Source organism: Bos mutus, chromosome 11 (genome assembly GCF_027580195.1).
Source record: "Bos mutus isolate GX-2022 chromosome 11, NWIPB_WYAK_1.1, whole genome shotgun sequence".
In the NCBI taxonomy this organism is placed as follows: domain Eukaryota; kingdom Metazoa; phylum Chordata; class Mammalia; order Artiodactyla; family Bovidae; genus Bos; species Bos mutus.
The window spans coordinates 7,143,032-7,158,010 of NC_091627.1; positions in this window are offsets into that span (position 1 = coordinate 7,143,032).

A 14,979-nucleotide genomic window follows, 5' to 3' on the forward strand; every position below is an offset into this window, starting at 1 on the left:
CTCCCAGCCTGGAAACTCCCCTCAGACTGATGTGTGCGGGTTGTGAGCAGGTGTAGGAAGGACCCTGCTGGACAGACCAGGCTGGACCTGTCCCCTGCTCACCTTTTTGGCTCATCGACCCCAAGGTCTGGTCTGGTGCTGCCCTCACTTCACTACGAGTAAATTGAGGTTCAGGGAGATGGGGCCGGCTTGCCTGAGGCCACTCAGCCTGAGGCTCTGGCTCAGACCTGTCTGCAAAATGGGAACTTGACCTGTTGACTTGCTTCACGCAGTCCCTGTAGACCACTTCAGCCTCTTCAATCCCACGACTTAACTTTTCTGAGCGTCAGGTTTCCACTGAGATGAAAGGGCACTTTGCTTTCTCATACATAAAAGACTCTTGACTCTCCCAACGTGGGTTCTTCAAGATTAGTTCAGGCCCCACCTCATCCAGGAAGTCTTCTTTGACCCCCTCCAGGCTGGATCAGAACACCTCCGAGAAACAGGACTCCACATTCATCCTTGGGAAGCAAGAATGAGCCCCTGCTGCCCTCCTAACTGGCCCAGCTGACACCATGAGGAGAGCAGAGGGAAAACAACTGCAGAGAAGTCAAGCCAGAGCCTCAAGAGCATCATGAACCTCTGGATCAAACCATACCTGAATCAAAACCATGCTGCATTTTTCTATTACATGGGCCCATAGTTTCTATTTTGATTGGGTTTTCTGCCTGCTGTAACTGAGAGTCTAAACAGATATCGGAGTTCACCAAATGTGGGCAGTAACTGTTTCTAGGGGGACAAATATGAAGGAACTTCCATTCTTCAATGTATGTGTTTTATTTTATTTATTACTTTTATTTACTCTGATTAGGTGAAACTGAAACATACTGTCAGATGACCTCACAGCAAGAAGCAGCAAGGAGCCTGATCCAAGCTGCCCGGTCGTGTGCGACTCTTTGACATCTCATGGATTGCAGCTTCCAGGCAAGAGTACTGGAGTGGGTTGCCATTTCCTTCTCCAGCGGATCTTCCCGACCCAGGGATCGAACCCGGGTCTCCCGCACTGCAGGCAGATGCTTTACCCTCTGAGCCGCCAGGGAAGCCCCAATGTATGTGTTTCATACTGTTTCCAGTTTTACAGTGAATATGCAGCACATCAATGCTGGTGTTTCTATCTGGAGCAAACAAGTTGTCCACGGGCTTGTGGCTTGAAGAATCAGTGGCGATTCCCGGTAATAAAGGAGGCGTGAACTGGGGTGGGTGGGGGGAAGATGGCAGTTTGACCTGGGGCATGGGAGGCTTCTGTGGAGCCCACACTTAGGAGAAAGAAACTGAGGCAAAAGAGAGTCAAGGTGGGGGCCAAGCGGCAGGGCTGAGGAAGGGGGCACACCGCGACGACCCAGTCAAGATCTTATTCATCAGCCGCGGACATGAGGCTTCCCTCCCCGCCGGGTGCTCCCTCTGGGGGCTGTGACAGTGCCTCAAGCATCCCTATTGCTGGAACTGATGACTAAAGCCGGCCGTGAGTGGCAGAACCCATCCGGCTGTACCTTTCTTGGAAGTGGCCTTCCAGCCACCTTCCATTAGCACAGGTGGCAGAGACCCCTCAGATCCAGCTGACAAGTTGATTCCTCAAGCCTGAGCCGACGCTCTGTGGATGGCTGTAAATTACTGCAGCAACGTGCTTCCATCTGAGGCTTTTCACTGCCTGGAATGACATCCCACCCACAGTCTGCTTTGTCCACCTGGGGACCTGAGATGTGAGCCAGGCAGCCTTCTGCTTCAGTTTCACACAGAAAGAAATGAGGCACAGAGAGGCCAAGCTACTGGCTCACAATCACACGGTGAGGCAGAGTTTGCTGGAAACGGAAGCCAGTTCTCCTGCCTCCGGACCTGGTCCCCCTTCTCTTGCCTCCTGCTGGTCCTCACAGCAAAAATTGGGGCAGGAAATTGTTTTGGGTGAGGTTCCTCCAAAGAGGCCTGAGAAGACCTTGGCAGGGACTGGGGAGGTGAGCAGTGAAGAGGCTCCTTGAAGGAGTGAGGGTGGGGTGGGCTGGGGGTCCCTGGCAAGGGATTGGTTTCTGCCTAATCCCCACATCTGGGCTGGGCCCACCAGTGTCCCTCCTCTGCCCGAAGTGCCCGGTCCTGTGCTCTGTATTGGTCATCACTTTGAATCCCCAAACATCCTATTATGACATCATTTTACAGGGAAGGAGATGAAGGTTCAGAACAGTTAGGTAATTTGCCTAGTCACACAGCTAGTGGGGAAAGGAGGTCTTTGGCCCCTTGGGAGCCCAGAGCCTGTGCAAAGGCCCTGAGGTGGGCCCTGGGCACAGGATGCACTGAAAGACTTGTAAGGAGGCCAGCAGGCTGGGGCCTTAAAGGAAGCCGCAGAGGCCCTTCTCAGCTTCGTCCAAATCCTACATTCTCAAGCAAAGGGCTCTGGCTACCACCGGATGTGGCTTTCTGCTTAGTGGAGCAAGGCTCCATCCATCCTGGCCTCGGTTTCCTGTTTAGAGAGGGAAAGACTACAGAGAGGCCTCTGGAGTATGAAGAAGTAGCAGCAGCTTCTGGGCGAATCGTGTTTTGTTCTTTTTTTAAAAAAGACGCAGAATGTGAAAGAAGTCGGTGAGGGCAGAGGGGGTTGGCCTGTTCACAGACTCAGGATGAAGACAGCTCTTTTCTCTGGTCTGTTCCACCCGGGACCCCAATCTGCCGGGGCAGCGCAGGGTGCCACTGGGACCGAAGAAACGAGCAGGGCTGGGCTGGGGGCCCGTCGGTGCCAGTTCTCAGCGCCATCGGACGCTGGGCGGCCGACCCCTCGATGCCGGAGCGCGCCCTCCCTGTGGGCTAGGGTCGCATCCGCCGGGAGCGCGCGGGCACAGGCGCCCCGCCCCCGCACCGCCCCACGCGCACACGCGCTCACGGAGCCGGCGGTGGAGCCGAAAGGAAGCAAGAAGTGAAAGTGAGCAACCTCTAGTGAAAGAAAAAGACATGCACAGACAGCTCGGGAATTTACGCCGGTGGCAACGGGCTGGGCGCGCGCGGCGCATTCCCGGCAGCTGAGCGCGTGCTTGGTGGCTTGCAGGGGAATCGCCACCCCCTCGGCCAGGCAGTCATTCGGCTCGATGGCGTCCCCAGGCCCTACGGCGACCAGGCTCCTTCCCTTTCCCCTGGTTCCGGCCACAGCCCAGGGCTGGGCACCCTGCAGCGCTCAAAAACCCCCTGGGCGGTGGCCAAGTCCTGCTGCTAGGCTTGAGCTTATCCCAGAGCCTAAAGGACCCTTAGCCTTGAGCCCTCCTCCCCTCTCCTTCCCCAGCCCCTTCCCTGAGGCTCCCTGGAGGATGAGACCCTGCAGCTGGTCCTGACTCAGGTGGCCTTGGCCAGAGTCGGAATCCCAGAGACAGAACCTCCAAGTGACTGCCTTGGGAGGCCGAGGGCCACATGGCCGGTGAGAAGGGCTCCCAGACACGGCCCTGGGGCCTCGGGAGCCCCCTCCCCTCTTCCTTCCCTTCCAGAACAAGCTTTTCCAGCCCCGCCGCTGCAGAGCCAGGTTTCTGGCTGTGTGGATTGTTTTCCACCCCTGGGGCTTGGGTGGCAAGAGGGAAGACAGGGAAGCTGGTTGCCCACCTGGTGTTCTGCCTTTCCCTCACCGCCTCCTCCAGAGGCGCCCCAGGGACCCTCACAGCTGAAACAAACACAGAAACCAGACCCAGTCTTAACAGAAAAGGCTCAGACGCTGGGGCGCGCATCAAGTCTGGCCTTTTGGACATACATCAGGTAGAAGCTGTGAATAGTCCTGCCAGGGCTGCCCAGTCTGGAGCTCTGGGTGGACAGGTAGTCCAGGGGCACCAGGGTTTCTTCAGACACAGAGAAGGGCGTGGCTTCTTTTCCAGTGGACAGCAAATTGGTGGGAGAGGGGAAGACCCATCCCAGACCTTGTCTCAGCTGGGTAAGGTCCTGGGGTCCTGTAGGGTGTCCCTCTCTGAGCCAGGATGCTGGAAGAAAACATCTGTCCCAGGCCTCGCAGCTCAGAGCCTAGAGGTAAACAAACAAAACGTGGTGGGCTGAGAGCTCCCAACAACGCCAGCCAGGGAAGCAATCCAGAGGACGTGCAGTCAGACTGCCAAGGTGCTCCCTGCAAAGGCAGGGTGGCGGTAAAGCAGAGCAGGCTAAGGAGGCCGCAGACCCCGCGCCCCACGTTCCCCAGTTCTGTAGACTGGCCACATTTCAGAGAGCCGGAGACACCATCAGAATGGAGGTGAGTTTCCCTCAAGGGGTCTGGGGCTGGCTTTCCCTCTACAGATGGACAAACTGAGGGCCTGAGAGGTTAGGGCAGGTGGCCCAGGGTCACCCAGCCGGCTAGACTTCCGGCTGCACCCTGGCACATGCTGCCTGCCAAGTCACTTCAGTCGTGTCTCACTCTGTGCGACCCCATGGGCTGTGCACGCCACGCTCCTCTGTTCATGGGGATTCTCCAGGCGAGAATACTGGAGCGGGTTGCCATTCCCTTCTCCAGGAGATCTTCTGGAGATCAACCAGAAGTTCAACCCAGGGATTGAACCCAAGTGCCTTATGTCTCCTGTGTTGACAGGCAGGTTCTTTACCACTAGCGCCACCCCTGGCACATAGTAGGTGCTGAATAAATAGAACTACGGGGCTCAGAGCCAGGCCCCTCCCTCTCCCCTACAGATCTTTGTTGACTAGTTTTCACAAGACGATTAAGACACAAACAATAGCCTGCTAAAAGTGTTAAGGTAATTGTAGCTGTTGATAAGTGGTGTGACGGTGAGTGAATGGGGATACTGAGGAGGGGGCCTCTGAGCAGGGGCCACCGGCCATGAGACCGTTTGGGGACCCGGTACACCAGGCAGAGAGAATGCCAAATGCAAAGGCCCCGGGGCAGAAACCTGCCTGGAGTGTGAGAGGAGCAGAAAGACAGACACATAGCCTGAGCAAAGAGAGGGGGGAGATGCAGGCCACAGAGAAGAGCTGGGGTTTGATTTCAAGTCCATCGCACACGTGTGATGGGTGTGGGGCCGGCCAAGCACTGCTGTGGGAGAGCCCACGCCCTGACCGCAGCGGGCGGGGAACTCAGCTCCAGGATGAGCCCTGGGGCTGCACATCTGCTCCTCATTCCCCGACTCCTTCCACCACGGCATTTTCTGGGAGCCCATGGCCAGGAGGGAGGGGAGTCATCACCCGCCCAGGGCAGGGCGCTGCTTTGGCTTACCTTCCCCACGTCCTTTGGATCACCCTGGTTTGCAGCTGCCAGGGGAACAAAAGACCCTGATGCTGGGAAAGATGGAAGTCAGGAGGAGAAGGGGGCAACAGAGGACGAGATGGGTGGATGGCATCACTGACTCAGTGGACGTGAGTGGGAGCGAGCTCCAGGAGATGGTGAAGGACAGGAGTGCTGCTGTCCACGGAGTGGCAGAGCTGGACACGACAGGGACTGAACGACAACAACAAGAGGAACATCGTCACCATTGTCACCACCGGGGACATCGCGCTGGGTAGCATTTGTCCAGTGCTCCCTACACACCAGGTCCCGTGCCATGCGTGTCTGTGAGCGTGGTGTCCACTTTTCAGACGAGAAGATGGAGTGAGGCGAAAGCACCCAGCCGAGATGACACACTTGTGGTGTTCCAGGCAACGTCTGGGCCTTGAGTGCTGGAATGAGCTGGAATGTCAGAGCTGAAGCCCAGTTGGAGCTAGAGTCTTTGCTTGGGCTGCGAGAGGTGGGGGCTGGGATTGGAGGCTGCAGAAAGCAGAAAGGTAGGCTGCAGGTCATGGAGAGAGAGCAAGCCTGAGAGAAGGATGTTGACACTCCTCCAACTTGCAGCAAGAAGCAGCGTGGACTCACACGGGTGTAAACACACCTGCACACACTGGCATATAGAAATGCATGGACCCACATACATGCACACACGTGTGACACACACACGTGTGACACACACACACAAGCACTGAGTGTCTTGTGCACACCGCATGCACACCCCCCCGACAGACGTGCACGTGTCCATGAAGGCACCGTACCCACACGTGAGCCCACCTCAGCGCTCCGGCACGTGGACACAAACCCAATCCGTGCTCACAGAACTTCATAATAGACCATCTGCACACTTCTTTTCTTAGCAATTATCATGGTTCATTCATTCATGCAACAAACATATGTTGAGCCATTTTCGGTGCCTGGCCAGGGGGTGGGCACGGCACACCCAGCCAAGAGGACCCACGGTTTCAGCCTGCCTTTCTCGGAGCTCACAGTTAGGCTGAGAAGACAGACGGATAACAGTGGACTAAAATCTTCAGGGATGCTGGTTGTGGGGGCCCTGGAGGAGAAGCACAGGGAGCTGTGGGCTGGAGGGACTGGAGAGCTGGTCCACGGGGACTTCCCAGAGGAGGTGTGTTTCCACGAGTGAGGGCACCCGCTTTAGTCAAAAGACAAGTCGGGAGGGGGTTTGAGCAGACGGAAGAGGGTCGTGTGATGGGTGGGTGAAGCTCGGATAGGCCTCAAGAGCAGGGGGTGAAGGTCTGCTGACCCAGACTGGCCAGCTCCGACCCAAGAGTGCCCACACATGGACCCCTTTCCCATTGGGAGCCTCCAAGGGCAGGGCCAAAGTGGGTGACTCTCGTCTGTGCCCCGACCCACAGCACCCGGCCCAGGTGAGTGCCGGTGTCTCAGATGGGGTTCTGGTCTGCAGGCGGGGAGCAGCCACAGGGCAGTCTCTCTCCCCTTCCCCTCCCCACTCTGTCCCCCCTTCCCTCTTCTGCTTCTCTCCTCCCCTTCCCCTCTCACGGTTCCTCCTCCCCTCCCTGAAACTCCTTTTCTCTCTCTCTCTCTCTCTCTCTCTCTCACACACACACACACACACACACACTCAGCCCTCAGTTTTCCCATCTATGTAGTGGGTGGGTACCAGCCCCATCCTCACTGAGCTGTGAGGGTGAGTTGAGAGGAGCCTACTTCACAGAGGGGACTTGGGAGGCTTCCTGATTCTCTAGGCAAAGCTCAGCCTTGGCAGCTGGCAGTGGGCAGTCACCCCCTACCCTACCCTGTACCCTGTTTTCCTATTCTGCCCTAATGTCATCCACACGCACAACTCACCCACATACAGCCCCTGCACCCCCGACCCCACATCCACATATACTCCCCCCACCACACCTATCTTGCATCAGCCCCCACACCACAGACCACCTGCTACTCACACACACACACACACACACAGGGCACATTCGCGGGACCACTGCGGGCAGCCTGGCCAGCTTCTCCACTGCCCCCCAGTCTCCCCCTCCAGTCTTGGGCAGGACAGTGACAGACGGCCCGCGAAACCCCCCTGACCCTGGCTGCAGGGCTCTGCTCATTGATCCAGAGATGCTTTTTCCTTTTCCTCAGGCGCTTCTCTGAAGGATGGAAAAATCGATGCCTGCGGATGAGCGGGTGCAAAGAAGGTGCAGACAGCAGCGCCAGGGAGAAGGCCAAGGGCAGGGGAGTCAGGCGCCTGGGGTCCCGCAGCTGTTCCCCATCTCCTAGCACACACTCCGAGGCAGGTGTGGTCCGCCCAGCCCGGCGTCGTGGTTTTGGTTTTTATCATTTTGTTCTGATTACCAAAGCTGTAAGATGTGTGTGTAGAACGTCAAAATCACCAAAGCCCTCCCCAGAGGTCACCTCCCTGTTAATGTGCATAGTAAATCCTCCCAGCCTTTTTTCCTCTGCAATGGAAGGCACTTTTTATTTCTGCAAAAATAGGACGTGCTCCACCGCTTTGTTTCCATCCGACACTCTGCTGCCCAGCATCCGCCTGTTCTGTCACCTGGTGATCTGATGCTGCTCCAGGAAGTCATCCCATCGCTTGATGGATACGTGCACAGCGCAGGGCTTGAGGTCAGAATCTTGGTCCCTTGGCCGTGTCACATTGGACAGTTGGCCTCCACCCTCTGACCTCGCCACCCTCCTCTGTGTGGTTGGGGCCACTGATGCCAGCCTTACAGCCTTACTGTGAGAATTACATGAGGTCAGAGGCAGGAAGTACTCATTCCTTGTGGGCACCTCAAAAGTATTCCATCCATTGTGGGTATTATTATTTTTGGTCTCTCTGGTTATAGAGCTAAAGCATCATTTACTTAGCCAACCCTCTCTCGTAGACCATTGAGGTTGTTTATTCAAATATCCTTAAAGAAGGCTTTTGTGAATATCCTTGCCGAGAAATCTTTAACAAATCCTCAATTATTAATGTTGAGTAATTTCTAGGAGGAAAGTTAGACATGTTAGGAGCAGGCACACTCTAGGGCCAGTCTGTCTGTCTGCATACTGCCTCGCGGCCCTCCTGAAAATGTTCTGATGGCAGTGTGCTAGGACTGCCATGGCAAATTATCACGAACCTGGGGGTTTAAAATAACAGAAATGCATTCCCTCACGTATCTGGAGGCTGGAAGTCCAAAATCAAGCTGTTAGCAGGACCGCCCTCACCCTGAAGGCTCTGGGGGAGCATCTTCCCTTGTCTGCTTCAGCTTCTGCTAGTTGCCCACATTCACCTGCCCTGTCACCCCAGCCCCTGCCTCACGGTCACATGGCCTCCTCTATTTTTACCCCATGTGCCTCTTACAAGGACCCTGTCCTGTAATCCAGGTTGGTCTCTTCAGCTCAGGATCCTTAATTCAATTATATCAGCAAAGACTGTTTTTTTCAAATAAGGTAACATTTATGGCTTCTGGGGGTTAGGTCATCATCATATCTTTGGGGGCTACCATTCAACCCACTACACACTCCTACCAAGGAAAGAGAGTCGTGTTAAATTACTTTGCCCCCTCACCACACAGGATATTCTAACCTTTTTGAACTGCTTGGCCAATATGATAAGGTAAAAAGGATCTCTTGTTTTAAAGTACTTTTTTTTTTAGTGGAGAGAAACATATTTTCATAAACTTGCTGGTCATCTGTTTTCTTTATTTTGCAATTCTTATTTCACGTGCTTGTTGGTCATTTGTTTTTCTTCTTCTTATTTTTTTTAACTGATTCACGTCCTTTGCTCAATTCCCTATTCGCTATTGTCTTTTTCTGGGTGTGTGAGAGCTCTTTGTAGGTGAAGATATTGAACCTTCATTATATCTTGTAAATCTCTCTCTAATTCGTCACTTCCTTTGGGGTTTTTTTCATAGTTCTTCAACATACATAACTTTTAAACTTTTTTGTAGTCCAAGTTTCAAGAGCATTTTACCATCAACGGAATAATTAAACAGACTTTCCCCACTCACATGATTTTCATCTAGCACTTCTACAGTTTGACTTTCATATTTTTGTTATCTCTGCAATTTATTTTACTTTAGGTGCATGTTAAGACGAATTACCTTCCCTGCTAATTATTGAACAGTTGTCTTAATACCATTTAACAACTAGCCCATACTTTCCCTATTGATTTTTTTTCCTATTGATTTTAAATAATATGCTTTTATTCAATTTGGCTTCTGGTTCCAGTGACCTAGCAGACTGAGTTAATGGTGATACTCCCCTCACTCCTCCTGCTGAGGAACACCTACAAATTTTAGCAACAACAACAGAAAAAATTAATCTAGAAAGAAAGAATGGGAAATTCCCAGGTCTTGGAAATTGGGAGGGGAAAACCACAGCCAGAAACTATTTCATAACTGAAGACCCCCAGCAAAAGGGCAGGATCCTCAGTGGAGAGGTCTTAGCTGACAGCTAAAAATAGAAACCTGTTTTAGACAGCTAAAAACAGGACAAAATGATCTACCGAAGGGGAGAATAGGCATAGTCTGAAACTGAGCTCATAGCACATGTGAAAGAGACTATACACCAAGTGTGCTTTAAATTGTTAAAAGGAAAAAAAAGACACCATAAGAAGATAAAAACACCTTTTGAAAGAGGCAGATCGAAGAAAAACAAAGATCTAAGAATGAAGAACATTAAGTTAAATTTTCAGTGGGTGAGTTAAAGAGCAGATTAGATGCAGTTAAAGAAATGTTCATGAACTTAAAGACAGAACTGAGGAAATGCTGAATGCAGTTCATAGAGAGAAAAGGAAAAACCCAAAATAGAAGCAAGTAGGATAGAGTGAGGAGGTCTGACATATGTGCTAAAAGAAGAGAGATTGTGAGGAAAATGAGGGAGAGATCATATTCCACATGATAATGTCAGAATATTCCAGGAGTGATGAAAGACACCACTCCTCAGATTGAAAAAGTGTATTAACGCCAAGAAGGGTGTATGACAGTAATCTACACTTAGATATAGATACTAAATATGTAATGCTAAACACAACAAAAATTATTTAAAGCAACCAGATGGAAAAACAGTGCTCTTAGCGCGTTACACATTAGCTTTTTTTTGGGGGGGGGTGTACCATGCAGCGTGTGGAATCTTAGTTCCCCGACCAGGGATCAAACCCATACCCCCTGCATTGGAAGCATGGAGTCTTAACCTCTGGGCCACCAGGGAAGTCCCCTACACTTAGCTCTTTAACTCTTCAAAACAGCACTCGGCATTATCATGATCCACATTTTAAGGGTAGAAAATCAAGACACAGAAAAGCAGCTCATCTTTATTACTTCACATTCCTTCAGTAATTTTTGCTACAGTAAAGGCCCCTGAAGAATCATACTTTCCCCTGATGGTAACCTTTTGTGAGGGGACTTTGCTGCTCTCCCTTCAAGAGGACACACTTGCCACAAGGGAGAATCTGAGTCTATTTTCCCAACCTTGACTGTGGTCTGGTCTCGAGACTTGCTTTGACCAATGGAATGCAGCTGAGATGATGTTGTGTGGCTTTCAAAGCCAGACATTAAGAAGCCTTATAGCTTCTACTTTTGCTATCTTAGATTGCTTCTGCCATCTTGTCAAGAAACTCAATGTGGACTCCTGGTGGAAGAGAATTGAGATGACCTCCCTGGCAACCCTGATAGCTCAGATGGTTAAAGAATCCGCCTGTAATGCAGGAGACCCCAGTTTGACTCCTTGGTTGGGAAGATCCCTTGGAGAAGGGATAGGCTACCCGCTCCGGTATCCAGGGGCTTTCCTGGTGACTGAGATGATAAAGAATCTGCCTGCAATGTGGGAGACCTGGGTTCGATCCCTGGGTTGGGAAGATCCCCTGGTGGACGGCATGGCAACCCACTCCAGTATTCTTGCCTGGAGAACCCCCATGGACAAAGGAGTCTGGCGGGCTACAGGCCATGGGGTCACAGAGAGTCGGCCATGATTGAGCACTAAGCACACACCTAGCAGCCAGACTAACTGCCAGGCTTTTACGTGAGGCCACGCTAAACCCTTTACCCTGCTCAACCCCAAATGAGAAATGGGCACATGAACGACTCTAGGCAGGGCTAGCAGAAGAACTTACAGCTGAATCCAACTCATACAGCAAAACTGTGAGCAGTAAATACCTGGGCACAGAATTACGCAATGATTAATGGCAGGGCTGGGGTGTGGACCTAGTCAGCCCAGAACTCCAGGTCATATGCTTTGACCACAATCCCACACATGCCGCAAAGAAATAACAAAAACTGTCAACAACCATAAAGGCCAAAGACAATGCAATAATAAATATATTCCAGATGATGAAAGAAAATATTTGTCAACTGAAACTGTCTTTCAGCTAAACTTTCAAGAGTGAAAGCAAAATATAGATATTTCAGGGATTTCCCTGGTGATCCAGTGACTAAGACTCCTCCCTCCCAATGTAGGGGGCTGGGGTTCAATCCCTGATCAGGGAACTAGATCCTATATGCCGCAACTAAAGATTCCACGTGCTGCAGTGAAGATTGAAAATCCTGTGTGCTGCAACCAAGACCCAGTGCAACCAAATAAAATTTTTTTTTAAGAAATTTCAGACAAAGACTAAGAAACTTTACCACTCACAGAGTTTTGCTTAAAGAATTAATAAGGGATTACCTAAGGAGGAAAGAGCTCGAGTCCTGTATCAGGTATGTGATGAGTGATGAGCAAAGATATTAAAATGTGGATAAAGTCTAAAGAAGAGTTGACTGTGAAAATCAACAATAATAATGACAAATGTAGGCTCAAAACAAGATGGAACCAAAATACTAGGCAATCATACCTGGAGATTGGAAGGTATGGTTGGAGTTAAATCACTCTAAGACTCTGTACTGTCTAGGAGGAGGGTGGAGAATATTGATTTAGATTATGTTAAGTCAATTATGTATGATAGAAATTTAAAGATAACATCCAAAAGGCAGAAATGCAATGTATAACTTTTAAGCTGACAGAAGGAAAAGGAAATAAAATGCAATCAGTCCAATAGAAAGCAAAAAAGAAGAGGGAGGGAAGAAAGCTATTGACTTTTTTGTATGTTTATCTTATAACGGACTACTTTTGTAGAACTCTCCTATATATCTAATAGTTTTTCATTTGCTTCCCTTGGGTTTTCAAGAAGGTGATTATCCACAAATAAGGATAGTTTTGTGTTCTTTTTAGTGGTTGTCCTTTAGTTTATGTTTCTTGTCTTATTGCATTGTCTAGAACTTTCAGAGCCATGTAAAATTATAGAAGCATTATTAAGCATCCTTGCCTTACTCTGGACATGGCTCAGAATGCGTCCAGTATTTTACCATTAAATAAGGTATTGGCTTTTGGCTTGAGACAGATATTCTTTGTCATGTCATTGAATTAGTCAAGATAAGTAGATTATGCCACAGCAACAAATAATCTCAAAATATGACGGCTTGAGAGAAGTTTATTTCTTGTTCATATTAAGTTGGCTGTGTTTCGGGTAGTTCTCCAGGGCAGCTGTGATTGGTTCAGCATTGCGCCTCCACATCACCAAATGCTCCTGTACTTACTGAAGCAAGGAATATAGAATTGGAGAGTCTTGTACTGGCAATTCATAGTGTTCTTGATACTTTTCATGGGGTTCTTGCTGTAAGAATGCTGGAGTGGTTTACCATACCCTCCTCCAGATTTTATTTTTCTTGGGCTCCAGAATCACTGCAGATGGTGACTGCATCCATGAAATTAAAAGATGCTTGCTCTTTGGAAGGAAAGCTATGACAATCCTAGACAGAGTATTAAAAAGCAAAGACATCACTTTGCTGACAAAGGTCCACATAGTCAAAGCTATGGTTTATCCAGTAGTCATGGGTAGATGTGAGAGTTGGACCATAAAGTTGAACCCTGAAGAAATGATGCTTTCGAACTGTAGTGCTGGAGAAGACTCTTGAGGGTCCCTTGGACTGCAAGGAGATCAACTCAGTCAATCCTAAAAGAAATCAACCCTAATATTCTTTGAAAGGACTGATGCTGAAGCTGAAGCTCCAGTACTTTGGCCACCTGATGAGAAGAGCTGACTCATTGGATTAGACCCTGATGCTGGGAAAGATTGAAGGTAAAAGGAGAAGAGGGCAGCGGAGGATGAGATGGTTAGAGAGCATCATCGAATCAATGGTTATGGATTTGAGCAAACTGGAGGAGGAAATGGCAATCCACTGCAGTATTCTTACCTGGAGAATCCCATGGACAGAGTAGGTGGGCTATGGTCAAGTGGTGGCAAAGAGTCGGACGCAACTTAGCGACTGAACAACAAGTACCAGCAATTAAGTGCTTCTACCCAGAAGTGACATACATTAACTCACATAAACTGCCAAACCCAGTGGAAAGTGCAGTCCCAGCTTGGAAGGAGTACTGGAGAGACTGGCAAACACTACAGATGTCACCATACGCATATTAAGGAAACGTGCTTTTATTGCTAATTTTAGACTTGGGACCCTGAAAAACCTTAAGAGTCAACTTGAAAAGTCATTCAGCATTGGCTATGTGATGAGTAGCAGTGGAGGTCAGTATTAAAAAAAGTGAAATCAGGACTTCCCTGGTGGTCCAGTGGTTAAGAATCCACCTTGCAAGGCAGGGGATTTGCGTTTGATCCCAGGTCGGAGAACTAAGAATCCACATGCCACAGAGCAACTAAGTCTACACGCTGCAACTACTGAAGCCCTTGAGCTCTGGACCTCGAGCCACAACTAGAAAGTCTGTTCTTGGCAACAAGGGATCCCACACATTGCAATGAGGATCCTGCGTGCCGCAACTGAGACCTGACGCGGTCAAATACAATGTTTTTAAAAGGTGAACTCATGCATTCACAGGCCCTGATGACTTCTGTCTCCACTGGAGCTGAGCTAACATGCTTTCCTCTTTAATTTCATAAGGCATCTTCCCCTTTTCTAAGCTCATTTAGCAGATTTCTCTTTCTCCCTGCCCCTGAGTCTCAACCAGGATAATTTGCTGGTGTTTTAATTAGGATCTTTATCATATTCCTAAGCAAGGCTGGTCTATGGTTTTGTGCTGTCTGCCAACTCTTCATTTTTAGGTTGTGCTATATTCTTAAGATGTCCTCAGTTGCTAAGTCGAGTCCGACTCTTTGCGACCCATGGACTGTAGCCCACCAGGTTGAACTTTGTCCTTGGGATTTCCTAGGCAAGAATACTGGAGTGGGTTGCCCTTTCCTTCTCCAACATTCTTAAGATAGTTAGGGAAGTTTTCCATCTTTTCTGTATCCTGAAACAGAATGTTTGAAATGTTTGAATATTTGCCAGTGAAAGAACCTAACACTTCTTGAGGAAGTACCTCTTTACCTACCATTTCAATTTACTTTATTAGGTTTTTTGGTTTTCTCCTACTTGTTGAATCGATTTTGATTATATTGTATTTTCTTATTAAAAATATCTGCTTTTTCTAATTTTTAAATTTATTATCATAAGGTTTTACTTAGTATAATTTAATTTAAAAATTTTTGTTCCAATTGTGCATTCATTTCTCTCTGCTTATTATCATTGGATCTGCTAGAAGTTTTCCTAATCTATTAGACTTTCCAAAAAAGTCATCGATTTATCTTTTATTTCTATTTTTCTTCTCTAATTCATTAAATACTGCTTTTTGCCTTTTTCACCTTCCACTCTTCCTTATTTAAAACAATTCACACCATTGAGCTATGAATTTTCTTCCTGGTTACATTTTAACCACCTTCCTGT